The 22,594-nt window shown below is 37.2% G+C and overlaps 1 protein-coding gene across 2 annotated transcripts in view; it reads right to left on the bottom strand.

Annotated features, from left to right (window-relative positions):
- LNPEP (leucyl/cystinyl aminopeptidase) overlaps nucleotides 1–22,594 on the bottom strand; it is a 101,622-nt gene that overhangs the window by 66,483 nt on the left and 12,545 nt on the right. Inside the window, exon 1 of one of the 2 annotated variants that reach the window (XM_011944297.1) lies at nucleotides 12,238–12,554. The exons of the other annotated variant lie outside the window; for it this stretch is intronic. The gene's annotated coding sequence lies outside the window, so the exon portion shown is untranslated. Of the gene's footprint in view, nucleotides 1–12,237; nucleotides 12,555–22,594 lie in introns of those variants that run through there. 2 annotated transcript variants of the gene reach the window in all.

Here is a 22,594-nt window from a genome sequence, read left to right as displayed (position 1 = left end):
GCCATCCCATTACTGGGGATATACCCAAAGGATTATAAGTCATGCTGCTATAAAGACACATGCACACGTATGTTTATTGCGGCACTATTCACAATAGGAAAGACTTGGAATCAGCCCACATGTCTATCAGTGACAGACTGGATTAAGAATATGTGGCACATATACACCATGGAATACTATGCAGCCATAAAAAAGGATGAGTTCGTGTCCTTTGTAGGTACATGGCTGCAGCTGGAAACCATCATTCTCAGCAAACTATCACAACAACAGAAAACCAAATACCGCACGTTCTCACTCATAGGTAGGAATTGAACAATGAGATCACTTGGACACAGGAAGGGGAACATCACACACCGGGTCCTATTGCGGGGAGGGGGGAGCGGGAAGGGATAGCATTAGGAGATATACCTAATGTAAATGACGAATTAATGGGTGCAGCACACCAACGTGGCACATGTATACGTATGTAACAAACCTGCACGTTGTGCACATGTACCCTGGAACTTAAAGTATAATAATAATAATAAAAAGAAAAAAATTAATGATATTTCCACCCAAGAACCTAGAAAATAATACCAAATTAAACCTAAGTAGAAAAAATAATAAAAAAACAGGACAAAAATTAACAAAACAGAAACCAGATAAACAACTGAAAAATAATGCAAAAAATGCTGCTAGAGGGCAGGAAAGTAGTGTGGGCAGCTCTAACTCACATTCTCCTAGAAACTGGCCCAAAAGTCCACACATATCATGTCCTGGTGCATCTCCAAAACCAATTTTTCACTTCTCAAAAGTCCAGTTAGGTAATTTAAAGGGACAAATCAGAACTTTGTCACAGGCTAAAGACAGAGATCTTTTAACAAGCCCAGCTGTCTTACATCTGTCTCTCTTTCAAAAATATCTGGCAAACACAAAATCATTTAGCCAGCAATAATACTAGTTATGCCCAAATTTAGAAAATACAGTATGTTTTCCCCCTCCTTTCAAGTAAAAAGCTAGGGAAATTTTCTTTGTAAATTCAAATATTTAAAATGAACTAAAGAACTTTTAAAGGAAACTTCTTATGAGCTCATCAAAAGTTTTAAAAAAAAAGCATTCTTAAGCAAAAAACGACTTAACATCCATTTTTGTATTTGGATTTCTGTACTTCTTTCTTAAAAAGGGAAACTCCTTTTAAATGTCCACTTAAAATTTTAACTGAGTTTTGCTGGATAGGAAAAAAAGCCCTCATTTTAAAGCATCTGATTTAAAATTCTTAACTTCATTTGAGGTAATCACAATTCTGAGGCACGTTTTGCATAAATATAACCCTTCTGCGGTAGTTCAGGTCACAGCTATGTGAAACAAAGCTAGCATCTTTGTTCTAAATCTAAGAGACCGAGTAGCCCTACATATAAACAAACTAAATTGGTCCTCAGCTCTTAGCCATGCTTCCACAAATACCTAAAGCACATACAACCATAAACAGTGCCTGCCCTGCTTCTGACCAGTATGTGAGACCATACACATCTTACAAACATCTTGGTTTCTCTCAAGCACATACAGCAGCTATAGCCACTTCACTTTGTCCCCGTATCCCATCCTCTTCTCTGCAGCCCATAGGCTTTTTTTCTCCCTCTTTATTTATTATACCAGTCCAATGTAATGTTTTCAAATTCCTAGTTTCTTTTACCTTTAAAAAAATCAATCCAACTATTATTGGAACAAATGTCTTACTCTGACCAATTTTCCTATTCTCCCTAAAATAGTACGCCATACATAGTAAGATGTACAAATGTTCTCTTAAGACAAAAAGGTTATAAGAACTGCAATAAAGAAATGCTTAAATGGGCCCTGAAAAAAATAACCCAGAAGACTTCCACAAATATTATTATATTCACTTTTCCCCCCATGGTAAGTCCCTGGACAATCAAAGAAAAGCAACTTGGTTTATAGTAAATGACACTATCTAATCATCATTCTAAAAGTAATCCTGACAACTTGGGGGATTATCCAGTACAGGCTTGCTTCTTGGTAGCCACTGTACATAGAGTTTTGTTTATAGTTAGACTGTGTAGTGTTAATTATGCTGGTTGCCCTGTCAGTATTCTACAGAGCCTACAAGACGAGATCAAAACAATCATTCCAGAATTATGAGTCACTTCACTCTCTCCACACTACACACCACTGGCAGCCTCTCAACCCTGGAAAAAGGAAGTTATGCACACTATTTGCCTATACAGTCTTTCACATTTAGGATGAAATATTGAGTTCCAAAACCTGCTCTACATTTACTTGTCTAGAATAATGGATACATTTCAATCCTGGTAACTTTTTGCTGCTAAAGAATTAGAAGTTGAGGAAAGAAGGTTTAGAAAACTCTCAAGGCCCAGTTTATCCTGTAGAAAAAAAGAATTTCTGCGTAAGTAAACTGCAATTACAAATTTTGCTTCAAATTCGAATAATTCCTCCAAGGAGAAGTTTGTAACCTCATTCATCTTTTTATTCTTGGTGCCTAGCAGGGAAGAAACATGCCATAAATGTTGAAATGAAAGTAGCAATAATCTAATACATTAAAATGAAGTATTAACAAAAATTACCTCCATGTCCATGCATGAACTCTTCAAGGGCTTAACCCAGGTTTACTGGAGGCTTGGAATTAGATAAAATTCATACACTGTCTATAAGGTTAACAAGGTCCTTCTAATACCTGCTGTGGGGCTGGATCTTAAATCAGGAGGACTTAGTAGTACTTCAGTGATTATGGGATCTGAGTCACTGCCTTTCAGTTCTACCAGACACTGATTCTTGAGAACACTTACTACATTTCCCCTTCTTTCCTCAAAGCTGGTAGATAATTCAAGTCAATTATGGTTTAGAAGACATAAAATATAGTGAAGAGGCCAGGCACAGTGGTTCACACCTGTAATCTCAGCACTTTGGGAGGCTGAGGCAGGAGGCTCACTTGAGGACAAGAGTTTTAAGACCACCCTGGATAACACAATGAGACCCTGTTTCTACCAAATAATAATAATAATAATAATAATAATAGCCAGGCTACAAATTGTAGCTGTCATCCAGTATATTAAGTTTTATTGTGTAAATGCAGTATAGTACATGAATATGGCCTTTAGAGACGCTTAATTCTTAGGGATGTTTTGGGAGCAATTATAGTGTTTTTATATCAAGGCAGCCATTTGACAAATGTCTTAGAAGTCAGATGACTTAAAATGTAAAATCTGTGTGTCAAAATCTCTGTGAAACAGATAATATCTAAAGTTCCACTATACCTGAGGGTTCTCCAGGGACATTGCTCCAGCTGACCCTAAAAGACATCAAGAGGCCAGTGTTGTTGCTTACTTAAGTAATTTGGTATTTTTGGTATTAAAGGCAAAACGAGGTTTCTGGACTCTTCATATTTTAAGAATCTACCTATTAATGTGTTCTGTGAATGATAATGAAACATCATTTTTAAGGCATGAGGGGGGAAATTATGCTAATGAGTCTTAAACAGAAAGACTAGTGTGCTTTGCTGAAAAGTAAAGACATGTTTATTGTCTTATGATTTTGAAGCTTCTACCCTAATTATTTAATAGCCACGAGCTCTTTATTAATAAAGCACTTCATAGTTTGCAAAGTGTTGTGACCCATGTATCTTATTTGACTCCTATGATAATATAAGTAGACAGGGCAGTTATTATCCCCATTTTACCTTTGAGAAAACTGAGGTTCCAAAATATACTAAGTGATAAAGCCAGGACTCCATCACTGGTAGGGCCAGGTTTCTCTTCACTAGACACACACACACACACACACACACACACACACACACACACACAAATATATATAAGACAGAGTCTTACTCTATCACCCAGGTTGGAGTGCAATGGCACAATTATAGCTCACTGCAACTTCAAACTCCCAGGCTCAAGCAATCCTCCTACCCCATCCTCCTGACTAGGTGGGACTACAGGCATGTGCCACCATACCAAGCTAATTTTTAAAAAAAATTTTGTAGAGATAGGGTCTTACTATATTGCCCAGGCTGGTATTAAACTCCTGGTCTCATGCAATCCTCCCACTTCTGCCTCCCAAAGTGCTTGAATTACAGGTGTGACCCACCACACTTCGCCTCCATCACTTTCAAATTCTTTACTGCGTTATATTTACGAAGTCTAATCACAGCTGCTATTTTCTGTGCAGTTCTATAGTCCTATAAGCAAAAATCAACATTAAAGTGCTAAAGAAAAGAAGCAGAAAAGATGAGCCACTTCTGGTTTAATTTTGTACATTGTTTTAAATATCTATCAAGGAGAACATTTTAGTTGAAAAGGAGAAATTCCACTAGAGAATGCCAATGACCAAGGACAACTTGCAAACAGAAACAAAAACTATAGCACATAAAGAATCCTGCTGTGAAAAAGATCAAGGACAGGACCAAACAAATAACTATAATACAAATCTTAATCATAAAATCTTAAGCCTAAAAAAAATTTTAAAAATGAGGAAGAAGTCACTGCTTTCAGTAAAAGAAGAAAAATGACTATCACAACAAACAAGGTAGAAATTCTTTTAACTCATGTCGACCTAACAAACCTCTAAATTAACCGATGTCTTCCATACTCTCTGTAAGACATTTTTAGACGCTAAGTGCTCAATGAATGCCAACAACTAAAGGGCTATTCTCCAGAAGGTCCAAGCACATATGCCCTCACCAGAGGCACTCTACTCTAAGAATCAGTTGTTTGTTCTCAAGCCGATTTATGTTAAAATTTTAATTATGGTTTTATAATAAGTATTGTGCCATTAAATGAAAAATATAAAAAGAAAATTTTAAATTAAAACTGAGTTATGCATCAGAAAGATCCTACAAAAGAGAGTCCTCAAAATAACCCTGCTGCCAAATTAGGTATGGGCAAGAAAAACCTAATATCTTGGGGTTGGGGGTTGGAGGTGGGAGGCAGAATTCTATGATTTTTGCACCCACTCTTCAAAATGCCTGCATTCTCAATCTACTTTTTTTTTTTTAAGGACCTGGAAATTACAGATGAATGAAAGGCAAAATATATCCACATGTAAAAAGAAAGATGAAGAACTCTAATTAGTGGACCCAAATGCAAAATGAAAGCTTTGGTCACTAAGACAATGTTAGCTACAATCAACTTACTACTGTACTATTGAACACTAGCTCTTACTCCTTCTAACTTTATTTTTGTACCCATTAACAATAATTTAATGTATAGTGCAAAACAGATAGAAGAACTGGAATGTTTCCAACATTAAAAAAAGATCAATGTTTGAGGTGATGGATATTCCAACTGCTCTGATTTGATCATTACACACTGTACGCATGTATGAAAATGTCACATCAATCGTAAAAACATGTATAACTATAATGTATCAACAAAAAAACTGCAACACCAGAAAAACAAGAAAATATTAGCAACTAAGTTTATACATTTTGATTTGTAAATGAAATGCTAAAGAAATGTATTTTTCTTAATGGTTTCTATTTCAAATTAGCTTTTAGAAATTTCCCTTTCACATGATCTCAAACATAATGAATCCAGCTCTGCAACATTATACTCACTAATAAGTTTAAACCAGAGAATTCTTAAAATCATGCCTCATCAATACATATCAAAAGTCCAAAATACTTATTTGACCAAGTAACTTCACAGCAGGAATTTTTCCTTGGAGTAACTGCCAGAGATATACATATAAGAATGTTTATAGCAGTGTAGTTTACATAGCAAAAAAAAGAGAGAAAAACCTAAAACAACAAGGGATAGGTATATTCATACTGAATAAGATATGCAGACAAAAAATTATTTACACCTATTTTAAACACAGAAAAGTATTCAAAATATAAAGAGAGAAAAGCAGGTTATAGACATTTAAATAAATATCCAGTTGTGTGGGGAAAAGAAAGAGAGATCAGCCTGTTACTGTGTCTATATAGAAGGAAGTAGACATAAGAGACTCCATTTATTCTGTATTTGAGATGCTATTAATCTGTGACCCTACCCCCAACTTTGTCCTTGCAAGAGACATGTGGTGTGGTGACTTAAGGTTAAAAGGATTTTGGGCTGTGCAGGATGTGTCTTTGTTAAACAAGTACCTGAAGGCAGCTTGCTGGCTAAAATTCCTGCCCCTCCCTGGGCAATGGAACATCTCCGGGTAAAACCCATTGTGTGCTTTATTTACTGAGTAAGGAGAAAACCGCCTTTAGGAATAAGGTGGGGCTTGCTGGAGCAATACTGCTAAAAGGTTTATGGAGATGTTCGCATATGCATCTCAAGGCACAGCATTTTCCTTTAAACCTATTCATGTTACAAGGATTTTTGTTCATATGTCTTACTGCTGATTTCCTCCCTACAATGATCCTATTTTCCAGCCACTCCCTTATCTTTTTGATGGTAAAGATAATTATCAATAAATACTAAGGGAACTCAGAGGCCGGTGCCGGCGTGGGTCCTCTGTAAGCTGAGCGCTGGTCCCCTGGGTCCCGCTTTTCTTTCTCTATACTTTGTCTCTGTGTCTTATTCCTTTCCTCAAGTCTCTCATCCCACCTAACGAGAAGCACCCACAGGTGTGGAGGGGCAGGCCACCCCTTCACAGTTGGATACACTGAAAAAAAAAAGGTTAACTGGTTATTTCTGAGAGGTGGAGTTGTGGATATGTTGGGTATTTATATTATCTATATTTTCTTTTTATATTAAAAAATAGAAATAAACCTCTCAAACGTGTACAGATCACGTTTTCATCTGCCAAGATCTTAATAAATTAACAAAAAACTATCAATGTTGTTAGGATGTTTTAGAAATGATCCACAACAGTGAAATCAGGAAACAAGGATACCAGGATAGAATCTGCTATTAGACAGAAAGACAAATACCACATGATCTCACTCAAATGTAGAATCATTAAAAAAAAAAAAAAAGTTGATATCAATCATAGAAGAGCAGAGAGTAGAACGTAGTTACTGGAGACTGGGGAGGGGACAAGGGAGAAGATGGGGAGAGGCTGGTCAAAGGATAAAAAGTTACAATTACATAAGTAGAAGAGATTCTGGTGTTCTATTGCACAGCAGGGTGACTGTGGTTAACAGTAAAATATTGCATATTACAAAATGGCTACAATAGAAACTTTTGAATGTTCTCACTGCAAGCAAAAGATAAATGCATGAATGATCAATATACTACCTTACTAGATCATTATATAGCACAGATATGTATCAAAACATGGAATTATACTCTATAAATATGTATAATTATAATGTGTCAATTTTTAAAATTAATGAACAAAACATTCTTTTTTAAAAAGGAATTTGCTATTAATTTCCAATTATTAGGTGAAGTTTCTATCGCCACTGATTCCAGCCTTGTAACTTGCTTTAATCAATGGAATGCAGCAGAAATAACACTGTGGAATGTCCAATCCTAGGCTTTAAGAGGCCTTGTAGCTTTCACCATTTATCTTTTACTACCTGAGAGCTCCACGAGAAGAAAACTAAGCTAGGCTCCTTGGGGACAAGGAACCACATGGAAAGCCAAACCCAGTCAAAAGCCACTATCAATGGGCGGATAGGACTGAAACTATCTTAGACCATCCAGCTCCAAGTCAAGCTGCCAGATGATGGCTGCTACAAGAGTGACCTCAGGCAAGATCAGCAGAGGGCACACCCAAGAGAATCTAATCCAAACTGTTGAGCTAAAAAATCATGAGCAAAGAAAATGGTTGTTGCCTTAAGCCATTAAGTTTTATGATATGATATGCAGTAATAGAGGATCATTTCATTCATAAATTGATCACTACACTATTATCACAATTAATGTTTTGATATACTATTCTTAGACTAATTGATCCCCTAAGACAAAATTGATATTATATGCTACATACTAGTTTTATGATTCTGTGGCATTTTTGAAATGGGAACACACGCAGTGTCTCATGATTACTTCAAATTTCAACTCAGAAACATAAGGAGAGAATGAAACACTTGGTATTCAGAACATTTTGTATTCTTTATATAAAAACTCCTCTGTGCAGCTGTGGGGTTTTTCTCTTAAGCCCAAAGGCCTTGCTGTATGTGACTTCATAGGAAGCTCTGCCTGGGGTCCTAGCACAGGACCAGGTTAGACACTGAAAAAGTAAAACCAAGTTCATCATCTTCACTACCACCACTGATAATGTTGATAAAAGCTAACATTCACTGAGGGCAAATCATATGCTAATACCCAGCTAAGCAATAAAGAGATAGCACAGCAGAGTAATTAAGAATATCTCTGGAGGTTGGTCCCAGTGCAGTGGTATTTACAACTAAATGGATCACAACCAGTTACAGGCTTATTTCTTCCTTCTCCACTCTCATTGCTTCACTTGACTAGCCTGGAAAAAAACAAAAAAAAAAGAAAGAAAAGAAAAAGAAAAAAGGGTATCTCTGGAACCAGACTGCTCTGCCACTTCCTGCGTAGCCTTAAGCAAGTTACTTCATCTTTCCAAGCTCAGTTTGCTCATTTATAAGATAGGGATAATAACAGTATCCATCTCGTTGAGTTATAAGAATTAAATGATATGTAAAAGCATTTAGAACACAGTCTAGCACACAATGTGTACTCAAAAAATTATCAGCTGTCTATATTAATTAGCATTTTACACACATTGATTAACATTTAATCCTCACATTTTACAGGCGAAGTGAGAAAAAAAGGGGTTTAAGAACGCTATTAAGTGGCACGGCCAAGTTCCAAACCCACCATTTTTTTGGCTGCAGTACCTATACCCTTTAATACGCTTTTAGACTTTGGGTAAAAGAGTCCAGGAATGTCAAATCGAGTCCCTAGTTCCAACTAAACACTTCATGTCTACATAGCCTCTGGAGAAGGCTGGGGGGGCGGTCACAGAGCCACCTCTACATTAAAACTAAAGAGCTGCATGGAGGTTTAGGATAGTGCCACAAATTCTAGAGACAAACACAACTCCAACAATTATAGAAATGTGTAGAAACACATTGACACTGTGGTTTCTACAACTCTCTCGGCCAGGTACTTAGCAGGTATTCAAAAAAGGTTGGCTGATGTCTCAACTAAATTCACTGTATTACTACTTCATCATGGGCAGTAAACCGGACTTTCCCCCCATTCCCTTTCTCTCATTAAAATTATGAAATTATCCAAATATAGTCAGTCTGTATCTATAGTTTCCAGATCTATAGACTAAACTAACTGCAGATTTAAAAAAAGAAAAAATCAAAAATAATAATATAATATAGTATAGTTTACATAGCATTTACATTGTATTATATTACTAAGCTAAAGATAATTTAAAGTAAATGGGATGATACATGTAAACTGGTTATATGCAAATATACAGGGATTGAACATTGGTGGATTTTGGTAGGGGGGAGGGGATCCTGGAACCAATCCTCAGAGGATACTGAGGGATGAATGTACAGCACAGTACCCATGCTACTGACACTTTGTTTTGCTATTTTTAAAAACCAGAAGCTTTTTTTTAAAAAACAGCTATTGCTATTTTAGAAAACTGTAAGCTTTGTAAAGAGAATCTCCAATCCTATTACATTTATAAATAAAACAATTAGCATCTGTCCAAAGATACTCAGCTAGTTAGTAAAAATGACAGGAACCAAGCAGATTTCTTTTTGTAATTTTTAAATTTTAACTTCTCTAGAGGAAGACAGAAGTGAAACAATAAGTGAATTTAACCCACAGAACTGCTCAGCTAAGTTTAGTTCTACCCAAATTCTGTCTGGTGATTTTGAAAATAACCACTTTCCCATGCTTACAGGAAATGGTTAAGCAACCTCAAAGAAGTCATTTGTTTTTGCATGGTAGACAGTTTTTTTTTTGAAAGGTAAATCCTTTTCAAATAATAGGATAACCATTCATCAACTGAAGCAACTCTACAACACAGTACAAGTTATTACTTTATTCCAGATACTCTTTTTTTACAGGAACAAAAAGAACATAATATTTAAATGAACTTTCACATTTATAATAAAATGAATTCTCAGAACTTTAGGATCAAACCAGAAGAACAAAAATCATTGCAGAGAACAGACAAGCTGATGGTTCCACCTTGGTCTCAAAAAAAAAAGAGACAAGACATGATTGTGGAAAAAAATATATTTTTAGAGAAATTTCTCATGTTATATTATATTGATTTTTTTCAGAAAAAAACTATCTACTGTCTCTTTTTTTCACTGTAGCACTAGGTGATTCTAAGAACAGTAAAACACGGTATTTGAGATGAGAGACTGTGTAATTTCTAATAGAAAAGTTTTCTGCCTAGGTGATAAAACTTTACTAATTTTTAAAATTTGGTTTTTGGTGCAAATAATTCTAACATATTTTACTATTTTCCTGTCTTCTTACAAACACTAGTCTGAAGAGTTTTATGGTCATCATAAAAGGAAAAGTCACTGACTACACTATACTTGTTGGGACACAGAACTGTATCTTGGCTGAAAAGGTAGAGAATGAAACCCCCCAACCCACACCCTAGAATGTGACAAATTTGCCTAAAATGCATTTCAATTAACAACTAAAGATTTAAAGCAATTCACATTGCATGTGTTGCTTTAAGTTTTAGATTTCTACATTGAACCAAGTTTTGCTGCAGTTAGTTACTCCAGCTACGTTTCAGCGGACTTGTTAGCATAACTGAAGTTCAATTTTGATTATGATTCATATATTAGTCAGTAAACATTTCTTCTCCTTAAAAATATTTATTTGATAAAGTCAACTGTAAAATCTGTGAATTAAGATAAATTTTGGTTGGGCGCGGTGGCTCATGCCTGTAATCTCAGCACTTTGGGAGGCCAAGGCAGGTGGATCACCTGAGGTCAGGAGTTCAAGACCAGACTGCCCAACATGGTGAAACCCCATCTCTACTAAAAAACAAAAATTAGCCAGGTGTGGTGGTACATGCCTGTAATCCCAGTTACTCTGGAGGCTGAGGCAAGAGAATCACTTGAACCCAGGAGGCAGAGGTTGTGGTGAGCCAAGATCACACATTGCACTCCAGCCTGGGCGACAGAGTGAGAGACTCAGTCTCAGAAAAAAAAAAAGATAAAAGTAGTTGGCTGAATTTAAAATGTGTTGAAATGTACATGTGAATATTATTTAGTACCATTACTCACAGTAGAGCCATGCGTAAGACTTATAATTTGAAATGCACAAGAAATTTTCATAATAAAAAATTTTAGATCTTCCCAAGTTTAGAAAATCCTCAGATACTCAAGTTTGGTCAGATATGGAGAATTAGCTACAGAGTATGGATTTGGCTAAATCAAATTTTAAAAATCTAAAACTAAAATAATATGAAATCAATCATATCTACTAAAATGTCACCTAAGTCTTCAAAAGTTGTTTTAAAAATCACCATCTAATATAAATGGCTAAAAACTTCATAAAAAGTAAAAATAAGGAAGATTTCAGCAAATTATTAAATTAGATAAAATAATTACATGGCTATTTAGGTAAACTGACCAAGGATCACATTTTGGTGTATCATGAGCCATGGCAAAATAAACCCATTCCTATGTCTTCCTCAATTCTACCCACAAAAGACCACAACAGAATACAGAGGTAGCTATATTAACTATTAAGTAACTAAAATTTCAGAATAAAATCAGCCTTACAGAAACTATTCTGAGACGTATTATTTGTTCCAACATTACTTCTACATATAGTAGTCACTTGTCTACTTCATCAGCTCAATATATACATCATTACATCATTCATCATTACATTACATTCATCATTACATAAATAAGATTAACTGGTATGGTCAACAGACTAATCCTCCCCAACTCCCAAAATGTCCATGTCCTAATCCTTAGGGACATGGTTACAGACCTTGAGATGGAAAGATTATTCAGGATGGCCCAATACAATCACAGGGGTCCTTAAAAGGCAGAAAAGGTTGGGAGGCCAAGGTGAGTGGATCACGAAGTCAAGAGATCAAGACTATCCTGGCCAACATGGTGAAACCTCGTCTCTACTAAAAATACAAAAATTAGTTGGGCATGGTGGCCGGTGCCTGTAATCCCAGCTACTCGGGAGGCTGAGGCAGGAGAATCGCTTGAACCTGGGAGGCAGAGGTTGCAGTGAACCGAGACCGTGCCAGTGAACTCCAGCCTGGTGATATAGCGAGACTCTGTCTCAAAAAAAAAAAAAAAAAAAAGGCAAAAGAGGCTATCAGAGTGAAATAATGAAAAAGGACATGTCTTGCCTTTGGTAGCTTTGAAGATGAAGGGCCAGGAGCCAAAGAATGTGGATGACCTCCAAAAGCCAAAAAAGTGAAGGAAATGTATCCTGCCCAGAGCCCACAGAAAGGAACACACAGCCCTGCCAACTCCCTCATTTTAGCCCAGTGAGACCCATGTCAGGCTTCTGACCTACATAACTTTAAGATAAATTTGTACTGTATTGCTGAAGTTTGTGGTAATTTGTTATGGTGGCAATAAAAAACTAATACAACTAGTCCCCACAACATGCCTGACATTCAGGGCTGTATGGCTCCACTTCTGTACTAACTGGAGTTAGGAGCTTGCCCAAGGTCAACTGCGGCATTTTGAGTTATGCTTGGTATAGCTATTAGGTAATTCAATTAACTTGCAAAATAGATGAAGAAAGCAATTCTGAGAAGATCAGCTGAATTCACCAGAAAAACTCAAAAAGTCAAGCCACTAAAATTCTTGTTGAATTAGGTAGGATACAACTCTAAAAGACTGGAGAAAAAACTGAAAGTCTAGACAAATTTTGCACTTGGACCGCTTCACAGGTGTCCACATTTTCATTTCACTTTATAATAGGTTATAAAGTCAAAACTTGCTGAAGCAAAACACATGGGGGTGAGTTTCTGTTTTAATATTGTTCCATTTCCTTTCTCTACTTTGCCCTGAGGGCAGGCTTTGGTCACAGAGTGGTGTGGCAATGCCAACAGGTAAAATTCCAATGAGTCCCATATTCCTATCCAGAGAAACCAGAAGTAGACCTTGTAGGCTACACAGAAGTAAACCTGTAGGGTCTACAGGGTCTCTTCCTGTAGGGGAGAGAATCAGAAAAGAGGATCCCTTAAATCTGTGCATGAACCTGCAAAAATTACAGTATAATCACTGAGCTACATATGTGCAGAAAAGACTCAAAGCAATATAGCAAAGTCTATTAGTTTCTATTGCTGCTATAACAAATTAACCTCAAACTTGGTGGCTTAAAACACAAGTCTCTAAAGATTCTAGAGGTCAGAAGTCTAAAACGGGTCTCACTGGGCTAAAATCAAGATAGCAACAGTGCTGTATTCCTTCTGGAAGCTCTGGAGAGAATCCATTTCTGTCTGTTTTTCAGCTTCTAGAAACTGCTTACATTCCTTAGCTTGGGCCCCCTCCCATCATCAAAGCCACAACTGCAGGTTGAGTCTTTCTCACACTTTGCCTCTCTGATATTGACTCTTCTGCCTCACTTTCTCACTTTTAAAAACTTTATGACTACACTGGGCCCAACTACATAACCCAGGATTTATTTTAAGGTCAGCTGATTAACAACCTCAACTCTAACTGCAACCTAACTGCTCTTCATTATGTAACCTAAAATATTACCAAGGCTCCAGGGATTAGGAAATGAATATATTTGGAAACCATTATTCTGTCTACCATACAAAGGCTAGGAGAACTAAACTGATACTGGAGCCACTGGCCACAGATGGTGAAACAGAACTAAGGTCTGAACCCGAGCAGGGTGACTGCCAGCTAGAACAAAAATACCAACATTCTTCAGAGAATAAAAGAGTCTACACAATATACCACCCATAATGTTCAGGATGCAAGCCACAACTACTTGAAATACAAAGGACCAAGAAAATGTGAACAATTCTCAATGGAAAAGGCAATCACCAGATGATGGAAAAATCGAATACTTTAAAGCTGTTATTATAATTATGCTCCACGAGGTAAAGAACATAGTGAAATAAACAAGAAGGTAAAAATTCTCAGCAGAGAAATAGAAACTACAAAAAGTACCAAAATAAAATTTTAAAACAGACAACAAAAATTCTTAAAAGAAAAATTCACTGAATGGCCTGAAGAGCAGAATGGTGATGACAAAGAACAAAAAGTCAATGAACTTAAAGACTAACAGAAATGATTCAGTTTGAAGAACACAGAGAAAAGAAAGATTGAGGAAAAAATAAACAGTGCCTCAGGGACGTGTAGGGCAATATAAAAAGGACTAAAACATATGCAGTTGGAGTCCCAGAATGACTGGAGAAAAGTATTGGGGCAGAAAAATTATCCGAAGAAACAATCATCCCCAAACTTTACAAATATGGTAAAAGACATCAATGTACCAATTCAAGAAGGAATAAACTCAAAGAAAACCAAACCAAAACACAAGATGCTGCAAACCAAAAGTAAAGAAATACTCAAAATCAGCTAGGAAAAAAACTCAACATATTACATACAGGGTAACAGTTCACATTACCATGGATTACTTTGAGATGGAGTCTCACGCTGTCCCCCAGGCTGGAGTGAAGTGGCATACTTTCTGCTCACTGCAACCTCCGCCTCCAGGGCTCAAGCGATTCTCCTGCCTCATTCTCTGGAGTTGGTGCTACTACACACGTGTGCCACCATGCCTGGCTAATATTTTGTATTTTTGGTAGAGACAGGGTTTCACCATGTTGGCCAGGCTGGTACCATGTATTTCTTAATTTAAAAAAACTCTGGAAACTAGAAAATGATAGAGCAACATCTTTAGTGTTTTTATATAGAGGGAACTATTAGATATGTTTGTGTAATATATATATGTATATATCTTTGTGTAAGCATGTATCCAGAATATTTGAAGTATTCTTACCACTCACTAAGACGACAAATAATCCAACGTAAAGGAATGGGCAAAAGATTTGAACAGCCATTTCACAAAAGGTGAACTAATGTTCAAAAAATCCATTTCTCCTTCCCCCTACACAAAGATAACAAACATCAGTAGTCATTAGGGAAATGCAAATGAAAACCCAAGGTAACCACATCTACTGGATTAGCTAAAATTAAAAAGATTATTATACTAAATTAATCAGCACTCGCATATACCACTGGTGGAAATGGGAAATGGCACAACCAGTTTGAAAGATAGTTTAGCAGTTTCTTAAAAAGTTAAAACTTACAGTACCAGATGACCCAGCCAATCGACTTATAGGAATTTACCCCAGAGAAACAAAACTGAATGTGCATACAAAGAACTTATACTAGAGTGTTCACAGCAGCTTTATGTGTAATAGTCCCAAGCTGAAAACAAATGTCCATCAAATGGTGAATTAGTGAATAAACAAATTATGGCATATCTGTAGAGTGGAATATTATTTACCATTTTTTTTTCTTTTTCTTTTTTTTTTTCTTTCTTTTTCTTTTTTGAGACAAAGTCTCACAATGTTGCCTAGCCAGGCTGGAGTGCAGTGGCACAATCTCAGCTCACTGCAACCTCTGCCTCCTGGGTTCAAGTGATTCTCCTGCCTTAGCCTCCCAAATAGCTGGGACTACAGCTGTGCATCACCACACCCAGCTAATTTTTGTACTTTTAGTAGAGATAGGCTATTGCCATGTTGGCCAGGGCTATCGCCATGTTGGCCAGGCTGCTCTCGAACAACTGACCTCAAGTGATCTGCCCACCTTGGCCTCCCAAAGTGCTGGCATTACAGGCGTGAGCTGCCATGTCCAGCCCTATTTACCAATTTTTAAAAGAGAAACTAGTATGCTGAGTCAAAGAAGTCAGGCCAAAAAAGAGCACTGTATGATTCCATTTACATGAAATTATATAAAATCTATATAATTCAATTTATACACAATTCTAGAAAATGTATACTTACCTATAATACCAGAAAGCATATCAGTGGTTGCCAAAATATGGGCATGAAAAGAGGAATAGAAGGGTTATTTTTTGTTTTGCTTTAAGTTTCAAAAATATAATTGCAAGAATGAGGAATATGCAACACTTCAGCACTCTGATTTTAATTATACAAAGGTCAATTTGAGCAGTTTATTCATTTGAACAATTATTGCACATTCTCATATGCCAGATTCCAGATCTTTACTCCACAAATTCTGTCCACTCACACAAAGGAATCATACAAGGTCTTCTGTATAAAAGCATTTCTGACACTTAACCATAAACACCAGCAGAGTGAAGGGCTAAATTTCTGTAATGTCAATAACTATTTCAAGGTATTTTGAATGAATGAGTTAGAATGGGTAGGTATATCATCTACTTTCATATTAATAGAATTCTAGCTCAGGCAAGCTGACCTTATAATTACATTTCAGGATGTACATGTTTATATCTGATCACAGATTACCATATGTCTTATTTTAGAAGGAAAGAAAAGGAAGACAGTTTTAGGGTTGTTATTGATAACTTAAACTTGAAACTTTATAGTCTCAATTATCTCTATTTTAGCATGCCATAACCCAATACTAATGTCTACAGAGAACCTTGAGACCACTGACAATGCTGCTGTGGACAGATTAATACAGAATATACACTAGCGACAATTTCATCTATTCTGCAATATACCTAGTAATCAAAGGCTTGGTGAGCATTCCTTAACCTCAAGGATAAAAGCAAGCATAAACTGACGAACACCGGTTAGAACCTGCTATGGGTTCAGAATCCGAAATAACCTTTTCATTATGCCACACAAACATTTCTTATATTAACCTCTATCAACACATCTGGAGTAAAAAACAAAACTTGAATTAGTTTACATAAACTAAGACATAGATTGGTTTGCTTCTTAGAAATTAATATTTTAATTGAAAAAGAAAATACCAAGATACAAATGGACAAGAGAAAACTTTCAGATGAAAAGCCAAGATAACACATGAAAATCCTAGAAATGAGAGAACCACACATTTTTATATACAGCAACATATTATTTGGCCACATATTATGTTTCATATAAGGGAAGCCAACCTGCAAGAAGTGAATGTCCTTTTGTATGTCATTGTATTCTATGGGACAAACAGGACTTTTAATGGCCTCAGGGATGTCTGGGTTTGTGAGAAATGTGGCTGGGGCAAGGAGGGTGGAGGTAGCAATTAATAGTGGAAAAAAGAATTAGTAACTCAGTTTTAAGCAACTCTTAGGTGCTAAATCAAACTCCTCTATTAAATTTGCTCTAAGAAAAGGACACGATAAAAGATCTCCAACCATTTTGTGATTACATCTATCTGTCTACACCTTACTTTCACACTAACAATATGCTAATCAGGAATGCGAGGGTCAAGCCGTCTTTCCTAAAACCAAGCTCTTTCCTAAAACCTGGTATGTGTGAACACCTAGATGAAAATCAGTGTGTAGCTTACCGGAAGTACCTTCCTTTCCCCACTGCCAGCCAAATGGAAATTACATTATAGCAAGCTAATTACAGATTAACCATCTGTTCCAGGTATAGTCAAACCCCACAGGCTGGTCCCAGGCTGACCTGGTTAGGCCTGGGGCAAAGCTTGAGAAAGCAGATCAACCCTAGTCATTCATGGCCCCAGAAAGTCCAGAAAAAGAGGACTGATTCTAGACCTCTTAAAGGTCTAGATCATTCTATGGCAGGGCAGGTATGAAACAAAGAGTTCTGTATCATCTGGGATTCCTGGGTCCAAGAAAAGCAGGAGAAAAAAAAAGCAAATGAACTTAGACAAGTAGGCCTTTAATTCATTAAAACTAAGATTAGTCGGCCAGGCGCGGTGGCTCACACCTGTAATCTCAGCACTTTGGGAGGCCGAGGCGGGTGGGTCACGAGGTCAAGAGATGGAGACCATCCTGGCTAACACGGTGAAACCCCATCTCTACTAAAAAAAAAAAAAAATGCAAACAATTAGCTGGGTATGGTAGCAGGCGCCTGTAGTCCCAGCAACTTGGGAGGCTAAGGCAGGAGAATGCTGTGAACTCGGGAGGTGGAGCTTGCAGTGAGCCAAGATTGCGCCACTGCACTCCAGCCTGGGTGGCAGAGCAAGACTCCACCTCAAAAAAAAAAAAAAAAAAACCACAAAACACTAAGATTAGTCTAATAAATCATGAAAGGGCTGAGAAATTAAATGATGTATCTCCATTATGTTTTTGTTGAGGGGCTGGGGTGTTGAGAAAGGGGCAGCTTGTTGAAAACACTTTGGATATAAACAAAAAATATAGGGATAAAAATCAATGGTTTTTAAAGGCAATAGTTTAAGAAAAATCTGTCTCTCTCTACTTTAGAATCATCTAGGGCTGAAATAAATGACGGCAGAATCCGCACATAATCAAGCCATCTGATAATGTGGCCTGGCACATTTGCCTGGCCAGAACATTCCCCTCCTGTGACCTAGATCTATCTTAAGAAACTTGCTGCCCAATTCCAACAGCTCCACTTTCTACCTTCTGTGGACTCCTAAACTATTCCTCTCCAGCTCCTGAAAAAGGCAAGATTAATGTTCTCAAGATGTGATATAGGTACACCTAGAAATCCCTGATACCCTTGCAGGAGGCCTTCAGAGTCAAAACTATTTTCATAAAAATATGTTATTTGCCATTTTCACTCCACTTCTCTCATGAGTGTACAGTAGAGTTTTCCACAGGCTACATGACTTGTGCTATTACAACTGACTGAATGCAGAAGCAAATCTGAAAATCCAGTTGTATATTCCTATTAAGCTAAACACCAAAAAGATTTGCAAAAATGAAAAATAATGCATCTCATTAATCCTTTTGTTTTGAAAAATAATAGTTCTCTTTTATTAAAAATTTTATTTAATATGTAAAAGGTTTTCATTGTTATTAAATAAATTAATTTTTTAAAACGTTAATTTTTAAATATCTAGAGAAATAACTCACAAACAAAAGCTCTTAGGGGTCCTCGATAAAAAAATTTTTAAGAGTGTAAAAGAGATTCTAAAACCAAAATGTTTCAGAAGCATAACTCTGCCTTCAAAGATAAACTACTCCCAAACTCTCCAGACATCTTGATCCAAACATGAAAGTTTAGTATACTGTCTGAAAAAGCATATAGAGTAAATACACAAAGTAATTAAATACAGAAGGTCTGGATTGCTTCAGTGCAGGACAAAAATGGGACAAGGGGTTTTGTATCATCCTAAATTACTGTGTCCAAGAAAAAAAAAATTGAACTTAACTATATATGCTTCTTCTAACATCCTCAGGCAAGAATGTAAACTCCAATAACTTATTCCTGTGGAAAAATAATTTTCTATACCCTGAGGTTTACAGAAAGAAACTGTCTAAAGTTAAGACTCCTATGATACAGAGTTATATCCCCCACCCCACCCCCAACACCCTGCAAATTCATGTATTAAAGCACTAACCCCCGGCCGGGTGCCAGGTGCCATGACTCACACTTATAATCCCAGCACTTTGGGAGGCCGAGGTGGGCGGATCACGAGGTCAAGAGATAGAGACCATACTGGCTAACACGGTGAAACCCCCGTCTCTACTAAAAATACAAAAAAAAATTAGCCAGGCATGGTGGTGGGCGCCTGTGGTCCCAGCTACTTGGGAGGCTGAGTCAGGAAAATGGCGTGAACCCGGGGGGCGGAGCTTGCAGTGAGCCACTGCACTCCAGGCTGGGCAACAGAGCAAGACACTGTCAAACAAAAAACAAAACAAAACAAAACAAAAAAAAGCACTAACCCCCAATGTGATTACATTTGAAGAGAGAGCTTTTAAGAAGGTAATTAAGGTTAAATTCCGTCATAAGGGTAGGGCCCTAATCCAATAGTATTGGTGTCCTTGGAAAAAGAGAAAGAAACAGCAAAGCTTGCTCTCTCCACATCTGCAGAGAACAAAGACCATGTGAGGACACAGCAAGAAGGTAGCATTCTGCAAGTGAGAAAGAGCCCTCACCAGAAACTAACCATGGTGGTCCCTTGATCTTGGGCTAGTAGCCTCCAGAACTGTAAATAAATAAATATCTGTTGTTGAAGTCACCCAGTCTGTATTACTTCATTCTAACAGCCAGAGCAGACTATTACACTTCCTATACTCTGTTCCCATATAATTACTCTATAAATATACTAAGGAGTAGGGAGAAATGGAGATTTTCTTAAGGGGGAAGGAAGTACTGAATCGACGTATTCATAGTACCACACACCATAATTTAAGTTGTATGGTCATTAATGAGCTATTTAGGTTTGTTTTCCTCAAAATGTCATTTGATTTTTAACCTTTGATTAACATCAGTACAGAAACATCTACTTTTTTCCCTCCTGGATAGTGTCAGGTCTAAAATTCATGCTTTCATACCTCAACTGATACTGCAACTAATTCATAACACTAGTTATTAATATTTTGTTATGTCAACTAATAGAGAGTCGTGCCTTTCAGTGGCTTTGCCCATCTGACAACCATGACATAGCTTAACCTTTACTCTTCCCATAAGGCTACATGAAAGCTTATGTCTGACCCATTCATTGCCTTCTCACCAACTCTATGGTATATTAGGAAATTCCTTTTTAAAAGTTGAATTTAATTGGCTAGGGAATTGTTTTCGTGGCTCTCTAATGAAGGGCAAAGTGCCCCAATATAGGTCAGTCAGAAGTCCTTGCAGCACTGTAGGAAGAGAAATTGATTTAATTGCACCACTTACGTCTCACTTAGGTCTCAAACGCACAGCAGCTCTCTAGCTATGAAATAAGAAGATGAAAGGAGAAAGGAGGGAAATGTTGGGTCACTCTTTAATGTTGATTTTGAAAATGCTCAGAGTAAGAGACTCCCTCCCTCCACATCATCTTCCTTTCCCTCTAACACTGAGAGAGTTTCCTATTTAGCACTGTCTTCTCTGTACAAAGCATAGGGTTTGAAATACTGCAAGTACTCAATAAATTCATTTCAGTGGAAAGGGAAGCTGAATGAAAACTAATAAGAATGTTCCAAAAAATGATTTGGAATTACTCTATTTGCTATGGTAAAGTTTATAGAAAAAGGAAAGGTGAAGGGGAGGATGGAGAAGGAAAGGAGGGGGGAGGGAAGGAGGACAGAAAGACAGACAGACTGACCTCTAATTTAAGAGTCCAAGCAAAACTGTTAAGTCTTTCTTTGGAGTTGTTTGAAGTAGTATTACTTTCAGATAACATTTATTAAGCATCTAATATGTGTGCAACAAAACACTATGTTAGATGCCAACCATCATAGCAAATATAAAAGAACTGTGTTTTTGTCTGCTATATGTAATTAATGTTTTTCAGATGAACAAATAGAACCTATTTGTATTAATAATGAGGTGCTGCATATTGCATTTTCTTGCAGGTACCATGAAAGCAGACCTGGGCCAGAATTAACTTGGATGTAGGAATGTACAGTTCCTCTGCTCTTTAGGCTAGTGGCTTCCCAACCTTTTTGGCACCAGGGACTGGTTTTGTGGAAGATAATTTTTCCACAGATGGGGCATGGGGGAGAGCGACGGAGGCAAGAGCATGAAGGGATGATGGTTTTGGGATGAAACTGTAACACCTCAGATCATCAGGCATTAGATTCTCATAAGGAGCATGCAACCTAGATCCCTCCCAAGTGCAGTTCACAATAGGGTTCGTGCTCCTATGGGAATCTAATGCCACCCTGATCTGACAGGAGAGGTGCTCAGGCAGTAACGCTCGCTTGCCCACTGCTCACCTCCTGCTGTGTAGCCCAGTTCCTAGCACTGGTCCTTGACATGGAAGTTGGGGACCCCTGCTTTAGGCAACACTTCCATGAAAGTGATGCAAATTCATAATTGTTAATAAATATGAAATGGAATGAATCCTCCTATAATCGCCTCAAGCCCTTAGTAAAGAATTAGGATCCAAGAAATACCATTAGTTCCCAGCTTTTCAAAATCTCACTATGGCTGGAATATGCCCAAACCACCATGTATCTTAGACCAATGCTAATTCCAAAAAAGTTTTAACTTTTGAATGTAAATTTTAGGTTTTTAACTAAAGATATTAAGAGATTCTGGTAATATCCTTAAGAATCAGAGAGCTAGTAAATAAAGAGCCAGGATTTGAATGTGGCTGTCTGAACTTTTCACTTCACTATTGCACTACATTATACAGTAGTCAACAAAATAAGATAGATTTATAGATAGATCTCCAAAATGGGGGGGGAAAAGAGTACAAAACCAAATTATCTGCAGTAAAAGGCGTGGGACTGGACCTATAATTCTCAAAGTCTGATGGTTTCTGGAGAGTATGCTAGTTTGTATGTTCATATCAATAATCTTTTCAAGAAATAATTCCACAAGAATGTAAGCTCCTCAAAATCAGGGACCATGCTAAATTAACGTTTGTAAGTTTAAGAACAAAGCTTAGAACAAGGTAGCATACAATAAAGGAATATTTTAATGGATTTAATGTATTTATTTGGGAGGGCATCTTTTTGAAAATAGAATAGATTTTTAAAAAGATACATGGGCATAAGTCAAAAGCAAAACAAATAAAAATACTTTTTAACTGAAGCAGTTTAAAACAGTATGCAAGAAGAAGCTGGGCTGGGCGTGGTGGCTCACGCCTGTAATCCTCCCAACACTTTGGGAGGCCAAGAAGGGAGGATCACCTGAGGTCAGGAGTTTGAGACCA

This window comes from Colobus angolensis, unplaced genomic scaffold, assembly GCF_000951035.1.
Source record: "Colobus angolensis palliatus isolate OR3802 unplaced genomic scaffold, Cang.pa_1.0 Scaffold23, whole genome shotgun sequence".
NCBI lineage: Eukaryota > Metazoa > Chordata > Mammalia > Primates > Cercopithecidae > Colobus > Colobus angolensis.
Note: the sequence above shows the minus strand (reverse complement) of the source record. Positions and strands in the feature narration are given on the sequence as shown.